This window comes from Diadema setosum, chromosome 10, assembly GCF_964275005.1.
Source record: "Diadema setosum chromosome 10, eeDiaSeto1, whole genome shotgun sequence".
NCBI lineage: Eukaryota > Metazoa > Echinodermata > Echinoidea > Diadematoida > Diadematidae > Diadema > Diadema setosum.
In genome coordinates this window covers 741,661-762,235 of record NC_092694.1, presented here as the reverse complement: position 1 = coordinate 762,235, position 20,575 = coordinate 741,661, and positions in this window count along the sequence as shown.

Sequence of the window (20,575 nt, the reverse complement as noted above, 5' to 3'; positions counted from 1 at the left end):
TCCTCCAACACTGTCGCTCCATTACGTCACTAATTCTGCTATCAATGACGAAAAAAGAATACTGGTTGCGTGATTATCCACCCTTTGATAGCAGGAAGTTTACCTTTCATTGTTCAAGGCTTCGTTGATGCGGGGTTTACTCGGATACAAGGCGTGAACAGTGTCGTCCGAGTTCTTTCATTCGGAATTCCTCAGAATACACAATTCAATAGGCAATTAGCGCTGCTACTTCGCAAAGCTGTTAGCCAAATTCTTTGCAGACTTGTCCTCTCACATGGCAGCTACACGTAAGACACGACAAACAGCTATCATTACACACATTCTGATTTTAGAAAAATAAGGAAACACACTTTTGAGTAGCGACACAGCTTTCTGTCACTTTCTCAAATAGGTCCTACTTCTAAAAAATACACAAATGACAAGAGTCAGAATATCCTCCAAAGGGAACACGAGCTATTTGGGCATTGATAATGTTTGTCGTCCGATTTCTCTCCATGTCGTCGCTGTCCAAACCATCATAAGAAAATAGGGCAATAAGTTTTATTAACCGGGGAAATAAAATTACGCATTACATACATTTGGCTTAAATTATCATACGAATTGTCGACTTTATAAAGACGAGAATAATTGACAACTTAGGCCATGCTATATCTCCAAAGATGAAGTTTAAACAGCAAGTCACATACCAGGGAACGCAAGTTATAATTATTTGAATGAATTCATTAATGAGGCCAATAAAAGTTGTAAAAGTACACACACACATAGAGAGGTTTCAAGTTCGATATGTGATCATGTATTAGCTCATTGATAAAGTATCATAAATTTTTCGTGATCATTCGTTGGAATTATTTTTTTTTTTCAGCGCCATTTGTGCGTCACATCAATCACCACTTCGTGAAATGTGGTGCATGTATCAAACGCAACTCGCTGGTCATGCAATCGATAGCCTTGGTCAGCTCACTGTTATTACGTAATTAAGCCCTCGCAGCCGCCGACGCCGCCGCGCGCACCATGCTTTGTTTTGTCTTCAATGGGGTCAAGAGCAATGCTTCATTAGCATACGCCCTAGCAACGGAGGAGGAGTTTCAATCGGGCAAGAACAATAGGTGCGAAACGCAACGCAAAGGCGAGCATTCGAAAAAATGAAACCGAAAAAAATTGTCGCAGAAAAACTGTGATTTGGAACCCTTGTCCTCATTTTTACACGCTGAAATTTTCTGTACAAATAGATAAAACGTCAAGGAATCAAAATCCGTCATAAAAAAATTTCGACCCGAGCAGTGCTTCCCCTTCATTTTCGGCTCATTACGGGAAAAGTCCCCGTGCGACTTATGACTCATTTTGTCGGAGCGCCACACATATGTTGCAGTTTATTTGAAAAAGGGAGATGTAATGATATGATGCACTGTATCATTATCAGGCAATTAGCACTCAGTGAATTAGTACACTATCATAGGGAATGTAAACATTCACCATTGTAGGCATTGTTCACTTCAGTTTGTCTGTAGCACATCTTGTTATACTATGTGTTTCTATGCATGCACAGTTAGTTCACTGTGTATCCCCCATGCCAATGCATGCCTATGGCACTACAATGTATGTACACACTTTCACTACATTATGCAGTGTGCATAACACAGCTGAGTTGGCTGGAGCAAAATAAAGCTTTGTTACTCTTACTTCAAAAGTGAATTGGACCTAAGTGATTCATTAGTCTTCACAAGAAGTACTCTAAGCTCACTTGTACAACATTGAATCATCAGGACATATCACTACAGCTGCCTTGTTCTTTAGCTGTCTGAACAGCTCAGTGTAGATCTGAACTGTTTTACCTGTTTGGTATTTAAAACAGAAATTGAAGGAAAATGCATGTAACATCACACCATCATGTAACATCACAACATCATACATTTATTTCCTTGCATTAAATTTAGTGTGAAAAGAAAACATTTTTCTTCTTTTAAAGTGACTTTCAACAAGATGCACTGATGCAAGTTTTAAGTTTTAAAAACTATAGCAAACATACAACTTTATAGTCATAATTTTAGCATAACCTCTTTGGACCTTTAGGAGACACGACACAATCACGTTTATTGTGTCACAATAGAAAACGTACAGTTAAGAGACACGAAAAGACGTAGAGGAGACACGAGAACAATAGAGAAGAAAGAAGTGTCTCCCAAATGTGGATATATGTATAAACAGGGTGGCCCAGAAAGAAATGACCAACAAAATCAAAATGTAATTTGCATAATGGCGTCTCTTTTTCCTACAACATGACACCACGATCAATGATTTTCATCAAAGCATCTGGATTCTGGGACAATTTTGCTGAGTCAACATCATTTTCAAAAATTGCTACTTTTGACTCATGAAGTCACACGAGGCACACAGAGATTTTCCACCAGGTGGCTTCCCCGGTTGAACCTAGCAGTCAAAGGATTAAACTCTTCCCATATCAATCTATTAAATGCCATTTAAAATCAAATATTTTCAGATTTATAAGTAAATAAAAAATAGCTCCTTCCATGTCATAACTTGGTCCATAAGTCAACATTTGAGCCCCCTTGAGCCTGGTAAGCAAAGGCATGATCAGGATTACAAGCGAGGATCTGGGCAGTTACTTTCTTCATTTTCAATTTTTAGCTTTCCTTTGACTGCTAGTATTGTGATTCTGGCCATTGTACATGTAGGCCCTACATTTTTTTTTTTTTTTTTTTTGGTGGTGGTGGTGTGTGTACCCATTCTAAATCACTGCACGTTACAAACATTTAAAACACCTGAATAGTTATATGTGTATCAAACCAACTTCTAAATCATTGCACGTTACAAACATTTAAAACACCTGAATAGTTACATGTGTATCAAACCAAACAAATTGCAAACTCTTTTGGTTGAAGAAGAATGTGTCAAAGAGCAAACCCAAAGCCCAATTAAATCATCAAATAAGACTGCACTGTAAAAAATGCGACATGCGACATGTTTATGAACTAAACACATTGTTAAAAATCTAAACACTTTGTTTAACATCTAAACACCCGGTGTGTATAGCACGTGTAAAGTATTGAGAGTTAAAGTGTTTAGCTTGGAGTGTTTAGTTGGAGTGTTTATTCTGGTCATGTTATGTTAATCTCAATATGTCCATATATATATATGGAGAAGTGTTGAAAATGGTGTGTAAATTGCAATTTCTAGTTTCCTTTTATCACGAGAAAGTGGAAACTGTTACGACATCAAGATGCACTATGAAATAATTCATGTTTTAGGCCTTTCATGGAGATGCCTAATCAATAAGGAAAAAGGATACCCTAAAAATATGTAATACAACTGTAATAAATTTATATTTTGGTTTCGCATGTACAGTCCTATATTTTAACTGCTAAAAAAAATGGGAGCTGCCTTTGTTAATGATTTCGTTCATGGTTTAGGGCATTACCCAAATGTTTGTTGGTTAGGCCTAAACACTTCTACTGTCAGGATAAACAGACGCGTTTACATTTAGAACGCCTCGTAAACACGTTCTAAACACCGCACATGTTTAACAAACACTGTGATACTCGTACTCTACAAGTCAGCAGCGCATGTGACATGACGGCCGCGGCCACAACGCACGCGGTGGTGCCCTGTGCCTGCGCTTCTAGCGCACACTCGTGCTATGCATGATTATGACCATAATCAATGCACAATTGGCGGGAAAGGAGATGTGCGCGCGCGTACGTACCTGTACGGATGGATCTGTCTGATTGGCTGGCTGGTGCTGCGATTGCATGCCCCAGCAGCGTGATGTGCGTAGGCCTACAGTACGTGCGCATTCGTTCTAGGCTTGGTCGATCGTCCACTACACTGCACTTACGACTCGATCGACTGCACTGTAGGCCTACTGCTGACTGAAAGCACTGCATAAGGAGCGGATCTAGCTAAGATGGCGTCGAAGGGATAAAGTTCTAGCCTGGCCGGCCTGCATGAAAGCGGTGAGTCTGCTAAGTCTGCTAAGTCGGTGAATAACAAGATTTATTGCAAAATCGCCCTCGTTTAATGTAAAACTGTAGTAGGCGTGGAAATAAGCTACGTCCTTAAAGACCTAATAAAATGGTTTAGGCATTTTTTTCTCAATGATGTGATAATATTAAATGTTAAATTCTAAGTAATTCTATGGTTGTGCGGGGTTTTTTACTGTTCTGAATTTTGTTCTATATTTGTTAACATAATGGATGCAATTTCCTCGGTTTTGGAAAACTTGCTATACTTTCGCCGCATGCGGCGCACTATCACTTCTAAATTGTGATGACGTCTAAGAACGGAGTCGTTCACGACCAGTCTAGCCGTAGCCAGCGAGTTGGCAAGGCTATGCTAGCGCAGCGTGCCGCTACACCGGCCGGCGGCCGGCTGCACTGGCTAGCGCTGGCGGGGGAGCGAGCTAGCGAGCGCATAGCAGGTGCTGCGCTGCACTATTGTCATTGGCTAAGCCTTTAGACAAAAGAATATTTAATGAACTGTATCGGATTTAATACTGCCAATAATACAGATTACAACTGTGGTACGCTTGGATACCCATTATTTTCGGCAAACTCGTGAAATAGGCCCCACCACTGCGTGTCTGTACTACTACGGCGACTCGCCTGTTTCAGCCCCACCGTGTGGCGTTCATCTCGGTAGGTAAGCGCAAGCACGGCGGTGGGGCTGCCTTCCACAGTGAATACTCGTGAATGCGGCGAAAATGACTTCATGATATGGCCCTCGACTAATTTAACGGCCAATTTAACTATAAATACAACCCTACCTAACCCTAAACCCTAGGAGGACCTACCCTTGCTTGCTATAAACGCACGGGTACGGTGCACGCGCACTGCGGTGGGGCCTATTTCACGATAGCCCCACCACCACTGCGTGTCTGTACTAAACGGCGACTCGCCTGCTTTATAGGCCTAGACCTACTCGTGAATCCAGCCCCACCGTGGCATTCATCGGTAGATAAGCACTGCGTTTGGGCTTCCTTCCACAGTATGATTTTTAGCATAAAACAAAAACTAACAGTTACTCGACCAAAATTGACGATAATTCTTGGTATCGTTTTTCTTAGAAAATGGCGCATTTAAATTACTAATAACAAATGTTGCAGAAACTGACTATGGGAAACTGGTTAGGCCTTTTTTTTTTGAGCCACGACCCACCCTGTAACAACATATCCCCCTAACCGTTAGGCGTTAGAGTGTAGCCTCTGTACTACTACTAAAGATTCTGCTATTACTACTTACTAGTCTACTTGACCTAGTGCCGTAGTGGTAATAGTACTACTACTAGTAGTAGTACTAGTAGACTACTACTACTAGTAGACTGCTACTAGGCCTAGATCTACTACTAGACTACTACTGGTAGTTTAACTTGTAAGCGCCGGCCGACGGGCCAGGCCACGGCCGGGACGCTCCCGCTTGCTTGCTGCGGCCGGAGTAGCCGCTCACTAGTTGTGAGCGAGCTGGGCCTGTTCTTCTACTTACTAGACAAACAGTTACAACTTACAATGTCAATCATGTAGAATACAGTATATCCTTTCTAACGCTAAACTATATGGGGGCATACCAGACATACCACTCGGTATTTCCCAGGCGATCGTTTCCGTGAGGTCTATTCTCGGGCTTGGTGCCATGTTCATACGCTCTTGTACTGGCAGCAGGGGAGATGCAGCTGGTTCATATCGGTAAGGTGCAGCCCCACGATAACGTTCTGGTTCATCGGCTGCCTCACCCTCCCCATCTTCCCCTTCAACTTCATGTGCCTCCTCTTCTTCTCCGCTATCGTCAGAGCTGCAGTCTTCATCATCATCATCAATGTCGAAGTTTACCCATATAGGGGAAGACATTATGCGAGGTACCAGGTATCTGTGCAAGCTAACTTAGTGATAATGTACGTGGTATTAAATGCGTACATGTCGACAGTCAGTGGGTCGACCGGGAGCGCACATCCCGCGGGGCCCGGGCCTGGCCGGGCTAGCTATCGTGTACGCGCGTGTACCAAGCTAGTAATCTGAGTGCTTGTGCTGAGCGGCGTCTGCTAACTGAGCACAACTCCGTGCTTATACGTCATCAATCGGTTCAGGGGTGTTGGTCACGTGACTATCTTTTTCGCAAAAGCTGCAACGGGGTCCTCCAAAAATGTGATATTTGGGGGAGTTTCTAGAAGCGATAAAAACCGGAACGACACTGACAACATATTTACATTGATAATCATGACATATATTTTGCATTTCTTTTGCATGTTAAAACATTTTGCAAGCATTTTATTAGGTCTTTAAAGATTTTGCTCGTTTGTTTTAGTTTTCTATTTCTAAATCTAACGACTAAGTTTATACGTTAGAATGGGGAACGCTCTAACTGTAACGTGTATGGTTGGGGCACCACCTATCGGCAGGGCACCTGCCATCGGCACCCTGCGTATCATGGCTGTTTGCGTATAGAACGAAAAGGTACGCGCGGGATTAAGTGTCATGAGCTATAAAAACAAAAACGAAGAAACGAAAATCAAACTCAAACAAACCAAGCTAAAAATTACACATCCGCTCAGTAACGACGCATGGCTGTGAAATTCACGTGTATTACCTATGGCCTGTGAAATTCACGTGTATTACCTGTGCTGTGAAATTCACGTGTATACCTATGGAGGTTAGGGGTTGCCGATCGCAAGGTTCCCTTTTTAGCTGCGCGAAGAAAACGAAACGCACGCGCTAAAATTGCGCTATTTTAAAACGGAGATTCATAATCAACGAGACGGTCATGACATTCAAAACTGCAGTATTTATGGCATATTTGAGGTAAGAATTAGGCGGATTTGTGTTATATTTTTAGAATAAACAAGCTACAGATCCTTAGGGTGACGATACGTGGTACCCCCAACCCTACTTAGTGTTGTTAACGTTACAATATCTAGCCTACACTCTGCAAATTACCGGTACCATAGTTATGGGTAAACTCGGCCTAGCGGGTAAACTCACTGTATCTTTTATTTTACGAAGTTATGAAGTATCTTTCATGTGAATGACGATGGGTTAGTAATATTTTGAGTGAAATTCAGTTTTATTCCCTGTAAATTCTTCACTCAACAGGTGGTGAAAATTGAATGTAAAGCCCATTAGGATGTCTTGGAAGGGGATGGCGATGGCACCAAAGTGGGTGACGATGATGTCCTGACGTGTACTGTATAAATCCTGCAAGACATTACCTCTGCTGGCAGAGAACGAGGCATTGTGCAGTCAGCAGAGTAAATCGACTGGGGATAGTACATCACTGTATACAACCCATGTGGAAAGTGGAAATCAAGTAAGTACTCAAAATTGCAGAGCCAAATCAATGAATATTATGTACTTAAAGGGCATGTAAATGAGTTTCTGTAAAATGCAGATTTTAGATACTTTAAGTTCTTCTGGTTTTTTTTTTTTTTTGTGTGTGTGTGTGTGTGTTTTGTTGTTGTTGTTGTTGTTGTTTTTTTTTTTTTGGGGGGGGATTACCTACTCCCGAATTCAATCCATTAGCTAAAATACGTATGGAGAATTGATTTATTGCAAATATTGTTGAAAGTGTAAATTACAGATGTGAAAATCTTCACCCAAGAGACAAAGGATACAGTATGGTCGTAACTCTGCTTGATAATGATGATGAATAAGAAAGAAGAAACAACAACAAAAAAGACTTGAATTATTTCCAGAAAATTCAGCAAAGTAAGTAAAAACTGACGCAAGACACTATGTGCTAATGTGATGAAGGGATTCTGTCATTCCTTTTAATTTGAACTTGCTTATGGATTCAGTCAACTTCTTTGCTATCCATTTATTTTCAGAATCTATGGGAGCGGTTAAGTCCATTGCATTGCAAAGCCAACTGATTTGTTTTCCTTGTGTAATCATTTCTTTTTACCAGCACCAGTACGTCATGGAAGAATTGATCAGGGATAACGCCAAACCTGTCTGGATTAGAATGAAAGATGCATGCGCTTACTTCTATACAACCCGTCTAAAAGTGCAAACATCTGAGGATTACAAGGACATCGCAAGATATACAGTATATTTATAGGCCTACATGCCATATGAAGGAAATGAACCATGGATAATGATTTTGAATGTTAATCTTTTTCCCGCTAGCCATGTGATGTCTCACATCGTCATGATGCACTACAGACCTATTAGGAGGCATCCCACCTGTTTGAGCAACCTTTCTATTGTTTTTTTTTTCTTCACTGACAGTGTGCATCTAAACCTGTATACTAGAATAAAGTAAATCATATGGGGGTTGATAGGGTTTTGTATGCGCTGGGGCTTCAGTTCTCCGTGTGCGTGTATTGCGTGTATTACATAATGACGAACCTATAAAGAAATATGAAGGTAGGGGCATATATAATTCGAAGAGGAATTCAATGCTTATTTGATGAAAATTGGTTTTGAAATAGCAGGGATATCCAAAACAAAGCAATTCTATTGTCCTCTGTGCTTACGATAATGGTCACCTGTATTCTTATTGCTCATAGATATGTGTAATTGTCTTTTTTTAACAGCTGGTACGTAAAATTGTAATGTTATCTATTATGTAAAGACACTTGCTCGAAATCGTTTTGCACTACTAAGAAAAAAACATTTTATTCACTTCATTTTATTCATCAACCAATATCCTTGTAATTCACTGTTAAGATATTACTCAAGAGCTTTGTTCGATTGGCTTTCTGTTATATTCTTGTGCAAAAAGGAATATAGAAATCAAAACAAATCAAATCAAAATATCAGCCATTTCATTTTTTTCCCCCTCAGGTGCTTCAAATACAATCAGCAGATATTGGACGCAAATAAGAGGCCAGTAGTTGCATTTGTTTGGAATTCTTTGCAATTTTCTTGTAGACCTGATAGGAAATGCAGCATTCGGTAGTTAATATTTTCTTTCTGAGATATTCTTGAAATCGGTCACATGGAGAGAGGTATCAGAAATGTAGTACAACATGCATGGAGAATAGGGAGGAGTCTTGCAACTGACTGAAAAATTGACAAGGGAGGAGTCTTGCTGATCACATCGCGTGTTCTTGACAGCCTTGCATACCCTCCCGCCTCCAGTTGTAATGCATTATTTTTTCTTTGTTCATATCCTCTTGTCTTTACCAAAAATTCTGCTGTGTCGAGATTGAAAGTAGCCCTCCATACCATGATTTTGTGGAGTATGATGAGACTGATTAGACTCTAATAGACTATTCATGTATACCCATTGAGTTTGACTTCTTTCTCCAAGGTTCTAGCAAGGTAGAAGTTTTTTCTCACTCACCTTTTGAAATCCACTAACATTCTAAGATTTCTCTCGAAATAGCAAAAGTGAAAAATCAATACAGTACTGTTAGCCTACATGTACTTTCAGTGAACATCGCAGTGAAAAGAACAATATCATGTATGTATTTAAGTTCCATTATTGTTACTGATCAGGGAGTGCAGATGTTCACCACAGGCTAAATACAGTGAAAACATTTTTTTTTTTTTTTTTTTTGGGGGGGGGGGGGTGTCTCTTTATGATGAGTGCATCACCTACACTCCCTGATCAGTACCAATACGACCATAGTGTTGTGCATGGTATAATTTGCCGTGAGCCTAATTTGGTTCGGGTACACCCCAAAGCACTTTGCCAATAATTGATGCAATCTTCAAGGTCGGCATCGATTTGTTCACAGACTGCAGTTATGTTCCTGGAGGTGTTACATACATGTCAAGCTTCCGAAGCGTTGAGTTGCAATTCACAATCATCAAGTTTATTCGTTTGTTTTACAATACTAAGAATTAGTTCTGAATACAGTAGAAAGTCGGCAATTCTTGAAAGTAGGCTAAGAATTACATGTGACTGAAAAGTAATTGTTAAATGCAATATTTTTTTTTCTCCAAAATGAACTATGTGTCATTTCCTGCAAATACAAACTTTACTGTGTGTATAGGAGAGAATTCCATTTACGTCTTCATGTACAGGCCAGTGACTCTCAGGTATCTTGCATTTAACTCAGTATGGTGTCGTATAGCAATAACATGGCAATATTTAAAGGGGAAATCCAGTCCAAATACAAGTTAGTCTGATAAGAAAGAATAAAATATAGTTAATTGGTAAAATTTTGATCGAAATCGGATGTAAAATAAGGAAGTTATGACATTTTGAAGTTTCGCTAATTTTTGAGGAAACAGTTCCTGAATGGTTGATATGATATGCAAATGGCAACGTGGGCATGTCATTCCCTCACAACTTACTTAATTTCAAGTTTTTCATTCAAACGCAATTATTCCCGAGGCTCAAGTCCTGATATATCTAACTGATCACGTTTCTGAAGTTATTCAACCAGCAATACCATAATGTTTCACATTTCATTAACATAAACATTGAATTTCATCATTTTTGGGGGGTACACGATCAATGGAAAATTGTGAGGTTATGGCATGGTCAACTCACTCATTTGCATATTCATATCCACTTTTAACTGCTTTGCAGAAATTAGCAAATCTTCACGATTTGATAACTTCCTTATTTTTCATCCGATTTCATTCAAATTTTTACTGTTAAACTGTTAAGGTTTTACTCTTTTTTTTATGAGACTTATTTATTGGACTCGATTTCCCCTTTAAAGGATTTTAACTTATTATTCATCAGATATTGCCCAAGCTTTGACTGATGTTTGCCCAAGCTTTGATTGCACAAGCTTTGACTGATGTTTTGATAACTTGCATTCAGAGAATTGCCTTTAACTCTTGTAGCCAAAATGTTTGTGAAAGCTAACCCAGGTCTTCCCTGGTATTATGCGATGTATAAAGTGTGCTGATGATTTGGTACATACTGGGTAAATTCTATATAATGTTATGCGTTTATCTTATTCCATGCAAAAAAATGGAAACAATCCACTTTACATTAATAAATACATGGGAATTAACATGCATGATGATATGTATTATTTAAACACGTAGAAATTAGCATGTATGAATGTATGATGTGTGAACATGTCTCATATAAACACGTGGAAATTACCATGTATGATGTGTAAACATGTCTCATATAAACACTCAGCATGTATAAGGTGTAAACATGTCTCATATAAACACTGAGAAATTGCGATGTTTAATATGTAAACATGTCACATGTTTAGTGTATGCAATTTTGTGATCGATCTAAAAATCAGACATGTGTTCTGAGAATAAACACTAAAATGGCAAATAAACATGTCGCAGTGTTTTTAATCTGTCACAGCGAATAAACATGTCGCAGTGTTTACATCGTAAACAGTGCGTCATGTTTATTTTTTGATTCAGTGTTTAGATCTTAAACATTGTGGGTGATTATGTGACTGGGCGGTGTTTAGTACTTAAACACTGTGAGTGATTACGGTGTAAACGTTTGGTGTTTAGGCTATAAACACAGCAGGTGTTTAGTTTTTAAACATCAGAACCGTTTAAAACATAAACATGTTTGTGTGATAAACACCCAGGGTGTGCTGAAAATAAACACAGCATGTGTTTAGTTCATAAACATGTTTAATATATAAACACGTCGCAGTGTTTTTAAACTGTCACAGAAAAGTGTTTAGTTAGGTGTTTAGAAACTAAACAAATTTTTTACAGTGTGGGAAGCCTTAGAATAGACAATTCTGAGTTATTGTTGTTTATACTTTTCAGGGGAGTATAGGCAATCAATGGCCAAGTGCCATTAATCTGTATCCACATAATTCATTGCTCCAATAAAGCAAGTTGTATGGAGCTCCTGTTACAATGGCAAGGGGAAACAACCCCTTTTACTTGTTAAAATTCAACCGGTACCTGTTAGAAGAGCGTAGACCAGGGACAACTGTTTTCCATGTACAAATCCATGGATTGTGTACAGCTGCATAAATAGGGGAGGAGCCATTCCAAAAGTCCCATCCATGTAGAGCGTGTTGGTGGCACAGAATTGATGCAGGTCCTTCTCTGAGCAAAAGCAGATGATCCTGTTTCTGTTGTCTGGCAGGGTTTGATCAAACAGCACAAACTGGTCACCTGTGACTGTCTGACTCCAGGGTGCCACAAGCTGTAGATCGGCCAGCTCTCTTGGAAGTGGTGGTAGGTGTTTCTTCCTGCTGCGATATGCACTACTGGCTAACGATCTGGAAAAAAAGTAATAATAATTATCAAGCCAAGTAACCCACCCTTTCCAGTGCTTCCAAAATATATATAATATCCTGAAATATTATACTCAAAACAATTTCCTGAACTGAGAAGTTGAAACAACTGTCAGAAATCTTATAGCCCTTCAGCAGTTTTTGGAGTTTTAAACGTTTCATTTACAAGTAGACTATAATTGAAGTCCTCTGATCACTAAAAGAAGTACTCAACTGACAAAATACTAGTTCTGAGAAACAGGGCCTAAAGTCTTGAAATGTGTCTTGAAAACATTTGTGTTTTTTTGTTTTGTTTTTTGTGTTTTTTTTTTTTTACTCTGTATAGTTGAATGCTACTTAATGTACCGGTACCTTAAGAAGATAAAGTTTGCCTAATATGAGGGTCGTAGCATGTATTTGATTGTCAATAATTAATAATCAGTATCTAGCAGTTGAGTTGAGGATAAAAGGTCCTATAAGCCCCTAGAAAGTAGCATTACTTATACCGTTACTGTTTTTAATTTTACCACTCTTAGTGGGCTTATTCAGTAAGCTACTGCCTTCTGGTTCATGGATACACTGTATTTGCTTCGAATATTTCTCTGTTAGGGGTTTTTTCGCTAATTCAAATTCATTGTGAGATGCCATTATGGCATTAGTATCAAACATACAAAAGGCAATTAAAACATGACATCCAAATCTTAATGTAAAATTATCAAAAGAAAAGTATATTCCAAAATAGGCCTAACCAATGTACACTAAACTTTTACTCTGTGACCACAGTGGTCTTAGTGTTAGTTACATGTACACAAGTGAACACCCAAAATACTCCCCCCCCCCCCCCCCAAGGAAAAACGCAGTATCTAACATTTTTGGTGATTTTCACTTTTTTGCATAAATATAGTCAGTGGGCAATCCTTCTTCATATGACATATTCAGATTTTTGAAAAAAATGTTTAGAAAGCCACTTTTCCGTAACTGCCAAACGCAGTATCTACACTTAACTTGCACTTTCCCCAAGGAAAAACGCAGTATCTACATGATGAATATTTCCCCAAGGAAAAATGCAGTATCTACAAAGCTAGTCTTAATTACCAGACACTGTTATTTATCCATGTGAATACTTTGCCGGTTGTTCTGTAATTTGAACGTAAATTACTTTCTTTAGATATACTTGCTCAATAATAAGACATAATGTTCAAAATATCTAACCGAAACAATACTGATTAGTAAATATTTTGATGAGATCGTGATCCTAATATAAAACACAGTGTGTGATTAAGACTAACCGAGTGCACATTAAACAATACAACACAACACTGACAGCTTGCAGCTAGCTGCACTGATGCTGTGCAGCAGTCAGCACAGGGCCCGGCTAGTCAGCATACAGTGGGAGTGTGTACTTGGAATAAAACAAAATGTTGCCGTGGGGAAAATTACTCGTGAGCCTAGCCCTCAAGAAAAATTTATCTGCAGATAATGAGTAAGTTATTCAAAACTATTTCAATATTGAAAGAATAAAGCTGATTGTTTGTCACACGAAGCGAAGTAAACACAAATGCATGTTTGTCACACGAAGCGAGGTAAACACAAATTGCATACACGTACATCTGTGTTTACTTCGCTTCGTGTGATAAACGATCAGCTTTATTCTTTCATATTCTACCTTAATGATGAACATTATCCGTACTATAACTTGTTGTGAAGTAACTTTGTTAGGCCTAGACCCTTGTCAAAATTCCTCAGGCTCCGAATCCGAAAGTTTCTTCGAAAGGCAATAGATCTATTTGTGTTGTATCGGATAAACGTCAGGTTATGTAACATGTTACACCGTCCCTTAGATCTAAGTCTAAGAAGTCTTTTAGACTTGTCTAGACAGTAACGTTTGAGTCTTGCGTCTCTTTTCTAATGTTAGACTTAACGTTAATCAGAACTTTCAGGGTCCGTATTCCGAAAGTCTAAAGAAAGATCTAGTGTAGGACTTGAATAGGCCTACTCTAGGGCAGGCCTGTAGTAAGAAGTCTAAAACTTAACCACTTTTTAGAATCCTAAGTCTAGTGAAGTGTCAGTGTTCAATTATCTACTCCATATCATACTGTGTTAAAATTACAGAGTTGACAATACTATAGATTAGGGTCCATGTGAAAAATAGGTAGGTCCTACCCACGGTAAATGGACGAAATAGAGACAGTTAAGAATAAGTTGTATTTTAATTCTTATCGGATCTAGACAGTGTCTAGACCCTAGTGAGACTGGGTTGCGTAAAATGCATGCATGATCCCATGCTGCATGCTACATAAATTACAAGTAAAAAAAGTTACATTACAAATTTACATGACGTTAAACTTGGGTTCAATCCAGAAGGAATAGGCCTAGAGAGCGGATGTCACTTCATGCTAGACCGGTTCTAGATGTATTTTTTTTTTTTCTAATCAAAGAGTCCAGGCTCGTGTTAGGCTTAAACCTTCTGCAGTTCTAAAGTTAGGCTATCTTTTTTTTTTTTCTGTGAGCATCGTGCATGTATAGCCTGAGGCGCGACGGTAGACTCGTGTAGCCTGCTACGTAGCCAGCCTAGAATAAACGATATAAAAACTAGACCTAGTCTAGATCGATCTAGGTCCAGACATCCGATTTAGATTTATTCTGGTCTAGACAGACTGTAACCTAGACTGTACAGATCTAGATCTAGTATTCTAGATGCTAGTTAGCGGCTAGGCCATGTATGATGTGGCATCACATTACAGCCCTGGCAAGCTTCATATTAAACACGTAACGTTAGGCCTACAGCAAGATCGGTCTGGGATACACTTTAAGCAAAACGTTCCAGGAACGATCTGTTATTAAATAATCTTATGAAGCCTGCTCTGTAATCAGGGCATAAAATGGGGGGGGGGGGGGGATGGCCAGAGAATACTTGAACAATGATGTATACATGCATACATAATTATGGCAGAAGATTAATCCTAGTCATTCCGCTGTAGATACTGCGTTTTTCCTTGGGGAAATTCGTTCCATTGTAGATACTGCGTTTTTCCTTGGGGAAATCAGTCAATTGCGTGGGGTTTCCCCAAAGTATCTACATTTTCACCAATAACTGAAAAACAAAACAAAAACACAAAATGATATTTTCCAGGAAAATTGGTAGCTAGATAGACTAAAATTCCACAATGAAGGAATTTTTCAAAAGAGTATATTTTCCAGGGGCTTTGGCAAAAAGATAAAATGGTGAATATCTCGGTTGTTTAGAAATGGAGCTGGATGTAGATACTGCGTTTTTCCTTGGGGGGGGGGGGCAGAATAATCCCTATGTATTTTGCAGCTTTGTCTGTTAAAAAAGGTCCTGTTACTGTTAGTATTACTATTCAGTACTAGTACTAGTACTACTATAGCCCGCCAGCTACTAGTAACATGTTAATTGGATCGACCATTCACTTGTAGTTGTAGAATTCGCGAAGTTACTGTTACAGTACCATAAAAGTGCAACGTACCTGAGTGGGGGTAGTGAAGCCGCTGTCGCTTGATTGTTATCCAACAACAAGTTGACGCGCTCATCCCTGTAAATGGACGACACGGGAGCAAGTTCTGTTGCAGCTCTCTGGTTGATATTCGACTGCGCTCTCTCCACAGTCACGGCGTCCACATCAGGGAGGTGACTGTGCGGTACGTCCTCCCTGGGATTCGGGAAGGCCATGTGGCCTGCCGCTTCCATTGTGATCAGGGTGCCAGAGCATGTTTTCCTATGCCGACATCTCCAATAAATGTATCCGTTCGACCTCCTCCTTTCAGTATACGAATACCCTTGATGTGAAACGCAAAATTTGCCTTTGGAAGTTTTAAAAACGTCCATCTTGAGCTTATATTGAACGTTTCGTTCGTCCAACGTTCTCCGGCTGATCGTACCGACAGCTCAGGCGCGCCCGACCCGGCCAGCTGCAAAAAGGGCGCGCGCTCTCGTACTTGATTCTGGCGCGCGGAAAAATTGGCAAAGTCATATTACTATAGGGCCTACTACTAATTTAATAGTCAAAAAGAAAAATGAATGAATAAAAGTTAATAATTCAAGCCCAATTAGTATACGCATTTAAATTGTTGGATTTCACCCTTTTAAGAAAAAAAATGTATTATTTATTTATTTTTTATTTATTTATTTCAACATATTTTGACAGGATAACAAGATCAGCAAGTGAATGCTGTTTTACATCAAGGTCCTGTACAATCTAACTCCTGTACAATCTAACTATATAAAAATAAAAATCATGTTACATAAATATAAGCATAAAAACCACTACAAACAAGCAATCAGAGCTGAAAGGAGCAATACGTCCAATTGAAATCAGTAGTAACCAGATCTATGTATGATATAACGAAACAATATGATAACAAAGGATATATTAAAACAGTGAATAAAATGATGCAAGATTATATACACAATCAGACCATTTGGTGTACAAAAGGAATGTAAAAACTCTGCCAGAAAGGACTTGAATCAACAAGCCCACGATCATAAAAAGCAGATAGAAATTCTGTACAAAAAATCTACACTAATAAATATATTACATACAATCTGGCAGTCATGCCCGTTTAACCTAAACAGTCGAATGCATGTATACCCATAACACACATTCAAGGATTCACGCATCCATAATTTGCACCAGGCAAGTTTGGGTAACACAGTGTGACAAAAAATAATATGGTACATATTATGTAAAAACAGGCCGTTTGATAAAATCAGTGAAAATACATTTTCTTATATAACAATTTAAAAGTTGATAATGACTTTGAATTCTTTAAAACATTTGGTAGTGAGTTCCATACCTTTCCTCCTGCATATCTAAAGCAGCTTTTAAAACACTCTACATTCGGTTTAGGTGGTACCACATTCAAAGAATCAGCTGCTCTTGTATTAAACCCATGCCTGTCAAAAATCATCTCAATATTATTGCACATTCGGGTGGGGGCAAGTCCATGGATGCATTTATACATAAGCGTTGACAAAAAATAATTCCTTCTATTTTCAAATGCTTGTAAATTCAAAACCTTGATAATGTCATTCCCATTTGCAGTTCCGTAATCAAAATTTGATGTGATAATTCGTGCTGCCCTCTTTTGTAATCGATAAAGAATATTTCTATTTTTAACAGAGCAATTTCCCCAAACGGAGCATGAATAATCAATACACGGTTGAATAACGGCAGTATACAAAAGTTTAAGTGAATCTTTATCCAAAAATTGGTTCATTTTGCGTAACATAAATAATTTCATAGATATAGATTTGGCTAAATTTTGTACGTGTATATCCCACTGAAGATGGTCGTCTATCATAAAACCCAAATACCTAAAATCGTGAACCTGTTCAATCCTTTTTCCATCAAGAAAAATTTTCAAACTTTTGGAGCACCGTGGACTTAATAACATTACCTTAGTCTTATCTAAGTTAATACTTAATCTGTTTCTGTTGTACCATTTATATATTGAGTTCAGATCATTTTGCAACATTGATGTAACTCTATCAGTATCTTTATGCGAACAGTAAATTACTACATCATCTGCGAATACATTACAGGAACATGAATATACAGATTCTGAAATATCATTAATAAATATGAGGAAAAGTATAGGCCCAGTACACTCCCTTGTGGTACCCCTGTCGTGATACTTTTGGATGTTGAGAGATGGCCATGGCAAAAAACATTTTGTCTCCTACCAGTTAAATAATCAGAAAAACATTTCAATTGTTTGCCCTTGATGCCATAACATTCCAGCTTATGCAATAATAACGTATGATCAATTGAATCAAAACACTTAGAAATATCAAGAAAACATGCAGCAACTACTTCACGATCGTTAAAAGACTCCAACCAATCATCAACAGCTCGATGGAGACAAGTGTTAGTTGAGTGATGGGGCAAGAATGCGGCTTGATCTATGTTAATCAAATCATTTTGCTGAAAATATGCCAATAACTGATCTTTAATCTGCTTTTGAAAAATTTTTGATACATGACAAGCGACAGAAATTGGTCTATAATTTGAAGGGTCATTTTTACTTCCTTTGCCCTTGTATATAGGCGTCGTTTTAGCCCTTTTCCAATCAGTGGGAACAATTCCATCAGTCAAACTCTTATTATATATAATATAAAGTGTTTCAGAAATGACATTACGAATGCTATCAACAGAAACACAATCAAAAATAAACTCATAAATACATTCAGAATGATTCCATTGAAAAGTACTTTTACCACCATCTACTATTTGTTTACCGACATTAACAAAATATTCATTCAATTTATCAGCAGTCAATTCCATCGGAACGTTATCTTCTTTACGTTTTCTACCCGTGACTCTATTCAGTTCTCTCCACACTCTCTTACTGTCATTTTTACATTTATCTAAAATAACATTCGTATACTTCTTTTTACTACTGCGTCTAAGTTTTGTAATACTGTTTCTGACTCTTTGATATTCCTTCTTAAAAAGAGGTTGAGATTCACATTTTTTCTTTAAATAATCTCTTTTATAAATCAGCTTTACAATATCTTTTGTGATCCATGGACAACATCTCTGTTTAACTCTTACATTTTTTTAAAGGGGCGTGCATATCACATACTTGTAAAAATATAGTTTTCCATTTTATCCATTTTTCATTTACTCCTTCTGCCTCATCCGTGAAATCATTCATTGAAAAAAACTCTCTTAAGATCATCCAAAAAGCTAATCTCATCAAACGCTTTAAAATCACGGAAGACAATTTCTTTATGTTTCCTATTAGTACTTACCCTCATGTCAACACATGTATATATAAGATAATGATCGCTGATTGAAATATTAGCTACATTACAGACAGTATGTTTATGAGAGAAACTGGTAAGTATATGATCTAAACACTTTGATGATTTATCTGTTACCCTCGTCGGCTTGTGAACAATTTGTGTTAATAAAAACAGATTTTCAATCAAATTGATAGGATTATTACACAAATTTTCATCAAACTTATAATCATAATTCAAATCTCCCAAAATCACATTCTCTTTAGTTTCATCTGTTATTTTCTCAAGAATATCCAAAAAACAATCAAAATACAACCTATCTGCATTGGCTGGTCTATATATACAACCAACGATTAAATTTTCCCTCCTAGTTTGTAACAATTCAATCCATACAGCTTCCAGAGAATCTGAAAAGAGGTCCTGTCTTATAATAAAAGATAGCGTGTTATGAATGTATATACAAACTCCTCCACCACGTCTTTTTTCTACTCTATCTTTGAGTACAAGTACATAATCATCAATTGAAATCAAATCATCACTAATCAATTCGTGAAGCCATGTTTCAGATAAACATAATAAATCAAAGTGAATCCTGTTCAGTAATAATCGAATTTCATCAATCTTATCAACAAGACTAGTGACATTAAGATGAGCGATTTTTAAACCTTTAACACGTGATAATATAGAAGAACATTTCGAATATTCATTTCTTGGCAAAACATTAGCAGGAGGGTTTACTGAACTTACTTCTGTGTCTTTGGCACACTCTTCGTGGCCAGCTACCTAATAGGGGCAAACTTTTGCTTTGTGACCGTATTGAGAGCAACGTCTGCATTGAAGTTGGATACCATGACGGCATGATCGCGCCCGATGATTAGGCTCACCACACAGTTCGCAGACGTTGGGGGGATAGGGGGACATAGCATCATTTGTTCCGCGAACTACTGAAGCAAAGGATGGACGTAACATGGGTTGAGGCGTGATGGTGGGGGGTATTCCATAGTGTGACGGATGAGTGAACTGGGTATTTCGGGGAGGGCGGACTCGCGTATTGAATGAATGGGTTGTTGCTGCAGGTTGTTGAAAAGTTGGGTGTTGTCGTGATGGAGGGGCTGCGAAGTTGGGAGGGGGTACGTTGAACATTGCAAAAGCAGACATGGGTTGTTGGGTATCAAGGCGAGGTTGACTCACATTTGTTGTGTCAGGACGGTATACAGGCCAGTATTGATGACGCGGAGGTGGTCGCTGTGGAGGAGGGGGTGGAGCGTTAGAGTATGTGGGTGGTTGCGTAGCTAGACGAAATTGTTGTGGAGGGGGTCGAGTAGATTGTTGGGTAGGAGGTGATGAGTTTGGGCGCGGACTTCTCGCTGTACCGGGAGGTGTGGGTTGATTGTCGGGAGGTATGTGCGTTCTTGAAGATGTTTGATTTGACTTTGATGGTGTGGGGCATCTGGCATTAGAGGGAGCGTCTAGTAACGCATCGACAGCATGTTGGATTCTTTTCACATCCATACACAGCTGGTCGACACGAAAGTGTAGGCTTTTACACCTCATACAAATGCGTTCCATGCCCTTACATTTAAGAGCACAGATTTCGCAGGTGTTTTGTTCTTCATTGTCAGATGCTATGTGGTTCACAATTGAACTGTTCCGTGAAGAGTGAAGCGAGTCATTGACACTATCTGAGGT